Source organism: Patiria miniata, unplaced genomic scaffold, assembly GCF_015706575.1.
Source record: "Patiria miniata isolate m_02_andy unplaced genomic scaffold, ASM1570657v1 HiC_scaffold_25, whole genome shotgun sequence".
Lineage (NCBI taxonomy): Eukaryota > Metazoa > Echinodermata > Asteroidea > Valvatida > Asterinidae > Patiria > Patiria miniata.
Window position 1 is genome coordinate 6165214 of NW_024037064.1, and position 6940 is coordinate 6172153.

The 6940-nt window shown below is 40.6% G+C and overlaps 1 long non-coding RNA gene across 1 annotated transcript; it reads left to right on the forward strand.

The window, feature by feature from the left end:
- The first annotated feature begins 1395 nt into the window (after nucleotides 1–1395).
- On the forward strand, nucleotides 1396–5802 carry LOC119733310. Its single transcript, XR_005271772.1, has 4 exons — nucleotides 1396–3024; nucleotides 3647–3740; nucleotides 4061–4159; nucleotides 5537–5802. It is a non-coding gene; the product is annotated as an uncharacterized LOC119733310 (long non-coding RNA).
- The last annotated feature ends 1138 nt before the right edge of the window (nucleotides 5803–6940 follow it).

Consider the following 6940-nt stretch of genomic DNA (forward strand, 5'->3'; position numbering starts at 1 on the left):
GCACTAATCAGAGGTTAATTGTCACAAATATTTATGCCTGAATTGAACATGGCCAGTGATTAGAGCTAAAATTAATTTTGTATCGATATTTTACAGATACTCTACTGTCCACACAGTCGTAATAGACTTGTTGCTCAGCAGTTATTTTCATCTGATATAATATTTTAGAATACATTCACAAGAAAAAAAAGTGATTTTGTGCATGAAAAGCATAAATGCGTTCTGGGAACCACCTCTCTTCTGAAATTTCAGAATACATGTAGAAGTAGTTAGTGACATTTGAGCTGCATTAGTTGAAATAACATTCATAGGTTGTTGTCTAGTAGTGTGAAGCTTTAATAATTACAGATTGAATCATTTTGTCCTCATGCACGTCTTTCAAACAGATATACAATGTACATGTACAATTGATGTGCACTTTACATGTATTGGTAATAACTTAAACATTTTGATAATCAAATATGACTAAGGGAATAAATGTGTGCTCCGGAGGTTTTTATCACTCTGTTTAATACCACTTAGAGTCGGGGTGCTCATAATTACCCGAGCCGGAGGCGAGGGTAATTATCAGCACCCAGACTCTAAGTGGTCTTAAACAGAGTGATAAATACCGACGGAGTACATATTTATTCCCATTCATAAATACCTTTTCGGTAAAAAAAAATCATATAATTCGTTCAAAACATCCCGATTTTGTTCAACAAATTCACTTTATGCTTTTTGAAACATCCCTCCTGCAAAATAATGGAGTGTTCAGCTGGCGAGTAAGATGAAAACAACCCTTTTATGGAGATTGACGCGCGCGTATCATGTTCTACGCGATGTCGCGCAGAACGCACCTGGCGCGTTGCGTTTTGAATTTAGAACTATAAAATTCTAACTCCCTGGTAGTGTTGCGCATGCCTACGTGAGGATTGTGAACGTTCAACCAATGAAACGATAAGAGGCACTGGATTTTTAGGAGTCCACATTTTATTGTGACACTGGAAAAGTGTTTTAGACCAGCTAGCCATGTCTTTATCATCCGTTTAATACCGGCCACGTGACGGGCTCTCGACCAATAGGAATGGCTAAACTGTCTGAGGTATTTATGAATAATATTTTTCATGCAGATCATGAAGTTGTATTCTGAAGTGCAGTACGTTAGTATCACCTACTTCTCTGTTGTACGATGCTGAGTGTGGCTCATAAGCATTTCAGTGAGTGTTGGCTTACACCATTGTCAAGTTTTCATGGAGTTATTTCGTCATTAACATCGATGTCCTCAGGGCCACCAGCATTGGAGGTTACCAGCATCGAGGCCATCTCCATGAAATAAAGATGTCTTGGGCAGGATACCCCCCCCCCCCCATAGCTAGATCACCTGGACCTCTCCCCCCCCCCCCCCCATACTCTGTAGCTTCATCCACAAATTGAGTCATCAGTGCGAAAGACAAACTCAACAGTCAACTGTCAACATGGCTACATTTTCCTGTCAATATGTGAAGGGTGCAACTTGTGCATGTATTCCAAAGTTGCTGTGCGATCAGCAGGTTAGACTGTGGCCCTACACCCTGCAAGCACTAATCAGGTGAGAATAAATGTGTCTGATATTTTATTGGCATTTGTACCACTTCACCAAGAAGACTTTGCCCAAACGGCGCCGAGACCACCATCTTCTTCCAACAGACCCTCTGGTGGTCACGAACTACTCTGTTGAGGTTCGGAACTGCTTTGATGTTCTTGATCAACTGTCCAACTCTGTTGAAGACTCCTGGGTCCCGTACCGTGATACAGTTCTCGGTGCCGTTGAGGCTGCTGTTCGTTCCTGTCTTTCAAAGCAGCGTCCCCAGGCTCACCGGAGAGACCATTGACATCATAGAGCATAAATGTGGTGCTCGTCTGAGCTGCCACCATGCTGAAAGTAACTGTCTGGTGGGGATGTACAAGGCCAAAGCGAAGCAAGACCTTGATGCTTGGTACGACTCTGTTGTCTCTGAAGCCGAAGCTGGCCTGAAACAAAAAAATCTCCACCCCGCCTTCAAGGCAGTCAAGTGTCTTCACGGATGTAGCAAGCATTCAGCTTCATTTCTGATTTCCAAGGCAGAACGTTCTCCCTGCAACTGGGTGGATGAAACCCTGTCCCACTGGAAAGACTACCAGGGTCAAGGTTGGCAACGACCTTTCTCCCTCCTTCGTCCAGAGTTCGGCAGTGCTGTGTGCTGGCACCAACCTTGTTCTGCTTAGCCATGGACACTATCCTGTCACAGTGTGAGGATTCAATGCAGGCAATCACAGGTTTACCGACCTCCTGTATGCAGATGATGCCGCTCTCTTCAAAGGATCCAACCACATGGGGAGAACTTCTCGCAACCTTTGACCGTAAAGCCACTTACGTGGGCCTAAACCATCATGGACAAAAACCAAGGTTCAGTCACTATGCGGTCCAGCACCTGTTCAAATTTCTCTGGATTGGGATGTTGTCGAATCTGTTGAGTCCTTTTGTTATTTTGAGTGCACTATCGACTCATCAGGTTTCTGCAGTAAGGACATACTATGCAGAATTGGCATCGCCAGTACCATCATGGGCTAACTTGATTGTCTTTGGAGAAGCAAGGCTAGTCTTTTGGTAAAACTTTGGTTTTATCGCGCATGAAAGAACAAGAACGCATTCAAGCTTTCCACATGCAGTGTCAGTGTTGTATACTTGGAGTTTCATGGTGCAGTTTCATTTCCAATGCAATCATCCAGGTAACATTTTGTCTGAGATCTCAGGGAGGCGACACACCCTTTTTGGTCATGTTCGGCGCCTCCAAGCTCCTACCCCTGCTCGTCTTGCCCTTGATGCTGCCGTCCAGTTCCACCTTGGGCAACGGCCTGCCACCTGGATGAGGCCTCGTGGTCGTCCCCGGCTTCCCTGGCTTAAGCAGGTTGTGGATGCTGTGCAGCTGTCGCCAATCGAGTGCTGGTCCTTTGCTCTTGATCAGGGAGGTTGCAGGTCACTACAACTCACTGATGGTCAAGTGCAGCAGTAAGTAAGTACATGTAAGTACCACTTTAATGTCAGATGCATGCTTTTGTTTCTCTTACAATTCACTGTTTTCCAAGTTAAACTTTGATTTGTTTTTTGCTTACTGTAAAGTACATGTACAGTATATGTTCCTCTTTGAAAAGCTCATTTAATCTTTTTGTGAAGAGTTGTGGCAGTACAAGTTTCTTTGGCTATTTGTGGGGTGGAATTTTCGTTGTACAAAAATGTATACATCAATATTAGGTTTTGCCCTTCACCGATGTATCAACACTTTAAACACGTAGAGTGTGTTTTCTTCCGAGTGAAAGTTAGAAAGCAATCCCTGGGATGGGACTCAAACACATGACGTCCTGCTTTCTAGTCCAGATGTAGAAAGCATGAGGTTGTGGGTTTAAGTCCCACCCGAGTGATTGTTTACTAACTTTCAATCAGAAGGTAACCCACTGAGTATACATCTACATTATGTTTTTGTTGCTGAAGAGCAAAATCTGATATTGAAGCTTCTCGGAGGTGTGATCTTTGGCATTCTGAGGTCCAGTGTCAAAGTCAGACTTGCTAGTTTCGGTATACATAAGTTGTTTGAGTACTGGAACTATTAGTTTTATATCCTTAAACATTGGATTTTGTTGTTTGCAGAAGTCATCAACCACAAATCTGCATGTTTCTCCCAGTTGCCAGTGTGCTCTCCAACAGCATCACTCTGCGTGCCAGTATTATTAATATTTTTCAGGTGAGTGAACTTGGTAGATTTTGGGCGGTTTGGGGGTTTATTTTATTATTTATTTTTTCTTACAAAGCTTACTGGTTTGTGTATATTTATTTGAATAATAAAGCTCATTGAATGCGAGGTTTGCAGTATCATGGTGTGAATAATCTGTCTTTGTGATTTGTGTTGTACTGCCCTGAAATTCAAGAGATATCATTCACACGGTGTTACTTCAAACCTTCCATTCATTCACCGTGTTCATCATGCAAATCTTCAAGTCTCATTCAGTACTGAACCCAATAGATCCTGAAACATTTGATTTTCTTGTATTGACTTATTTGTAGATGTTCTCAACCACCAATCAAAATGTTGTCTCCCAGTTGCCAGTGTGGTCTCCAACAGCGTGACTCGGACTGTGCATGTTAGTCTTGAAAATTGTTTAGGTGAGTGAGATTGTTTGATTTTAGGGATTTTTTCCATTGTGTTCAGTTCAAGAGTGACTTGGATAACAGGAATTGAACCATATGCACCAGATGCCATGCACTTCTATTACTGTTGCAAACATGTAACCCTGAGAAAAGATAAGAGTTTACAAAGTTGTTCTGATCTGGGGTTTAACTATACCAATCGATGTTTATGTAGCTAATACATAACATTTGATCTTAAATTCAAAACTTAAACATTTCATGATGGACAAAACTGTAACAAAGATATATATCCCGATGAGAAATAACACAAATTTGGAATAATGAAAAATAATGTGAAATAATGAAAGAATTCTCATCTAGCAAGCACTCATTGGCCCAGTTTGGGCAGGTCTTGTTTTTGACTCGGGTATATCATTCTTGCAAACCCGGGTGGATGCTGGGGTGAGATCCTGGTCCGAGTTGCGAGAACAATAAAAATATTTGCGTCAAGAACAGACTGCCCGAGCTCGGACGGCCATTGCGTGAGAAAAGGTTTCTGACTAGATCAATAGAGGGCGCTGTTTCTAATGTTTTTCTCATGTAGAATTTTCGGTACTTTTATCCCAGATTTTCTCATTCCCAAACAAATTGTGGATTCAGGAACAAACTTTTTCGACAGGGTACACCATAATCTACATGTCTGTGCACTATTGTAAAATTCATGTCTCTGAAAAATTCGGCGAACCAGACCCGAGGCGAGCGAAAATAGGCCTCGTCCCAAAGGGTGGGGTAGGGGGGTGATTGTTAATGTTTCTTCTCTTTAAAAACTTACTGGTTTGTAGAAGCACTGTGTGAATAATCTGTCTTTGTGATTTGTGTGGTTCTGAAAAGAACAAGGTTTCTCTGAACCACATAACTCTCAACAGGGGTTATTCACACGGTGTTCAACTGTCTTGATTTGATTAAAATGACAAGCATGCAACTTTTTCTTGGATCACCTGATTTCCTCGTTTTGTAGACCATTTGTGCCATTAAAGTAAAACACTTTTTTGGGGAGGGGGAGGGAGATATCCAATTACATGCTTCTAAAAAGAAGATAATAATGCTTATATATATGTAGCTTTATACTTGAAGCATTTCAGTAATAATTAAACATTGTGTGCATAGTTCAACATAATTCAACCACATATGCAAACAGAGGTTAAGTAAAAACAAATGAGCGTGAACTTATCCTTGATTTTTCAAATTTGGACAATGTACACTTTTGGACTTTAACACATCCCTGCTAATATCATACTTTTGCATGAGGCAGGTACAAAGTCATTGTGTCCAGTAGGTGCTGAGCAGTTTGCTAGACATGAATTTGGTATTGTGCTGTTTCTGATGAACTATTTTCTGTTTTATTCTATTCAGGGAGGCACAGTAATAATAAGCGGCTGAAATGAAGCTATGCCAACATCCTTCTTTCAAACATGTCAAGGCAGAGTTACTGAGTGATTCTACCATCTCGGTCAGCATTTAGAATTCAAATGGCCAAACACGTATGACGCATTCAAGAATGGCCCTAAATTGTCTTCTGCTGTTACAAGCAACATGTACATGTATATCATTCACTTGAACCTTAAGAAACATGAAATGGGAAAGTGTCTTCACAAAACTCTGTCTAAAGTATCACTCATGACAAACCTGTCACACAGTGTATGTGTGCATCTTTTCAAACTGTGGACAAATATACCAGAGAACAAAAGAGAACAATGTTATCCACGATTCCCAAAAAAGTTAAGAGTACAAACAAAAGAGGGACAATAGGACGTCAACGATAGACGGTGAACATGCGTTTATGCGGCTTGGTGAACATTCTTTTTGGGGAATCCATACAGTGGAAAACCCTGTTGGCTGCGAGACAGTTCCTGACTGACTGCTAGTGACATACATGTACATGGCGATTGATACATCTGTGTTATTTTCCAGTTCTTCATCTTGCAGTTGAATAGATGCAGAAAATAACTAAATGGGCAAGAGACAATATGCACACAGTATGTTCTGTACCAAATCAACATGCAACTCTGTAATGTTTGAGATATTCAATTTCATTGATTTCAAATATTTAATTGATTCCACTGTTAGACATAAGACAAGAATACCCAGCAGAAATGTTATTATTGAAAAAAAATGTGCTAGTTCTCATAAAATTGATTATAGTGGTTTGTTTGCTTGAACATATTTTACTTAGCTGAATTTTTTTTAAAAGGGGCAGTGGCATGTGTATTTACATGTGAATGTCTACTGAGCTAATTTCCTGTGCCATGCCCCTACTATATGAACATGTAGTCTCGTCTGCATTCTAGGGCCTGTTCTTGAAAACGTTTTACCTTGCTCCTTTATAATTCTTGTTTCTGGTAGTGTTGGGGGGGGGGGGGGGTAGGGGTGTAAGCTCCTATTTTCTTTATAAAGACACTTTTGTGATATGTTCTTGTTATATAAGCATTTGACATGTACTGGTTCATATCTGACATGGATACTCAATGTCAAAATATTCAGAAGACACATATTATGGGTTAAGGAAGCATAACTATTTGGAACTGTTTTGTTGTAAAATCGCCGTAAATTGTTTGTGTAAATCTATTGCTTTTTGGGCTATGAACGTTACTCCTCATGTTATTTATCAAGTGTATTTTCAATAAAATTGCTCACGATGACAAGAGTCTAATGCACTCTTTATTTTCTAAATTCCTTACTTTGAGGTTAAACCTTCTTTTTGAGTCACAGGGGCAATTTTTTCCCCCGAAGTATATCGCCAATGGGGGTTTACGGTAC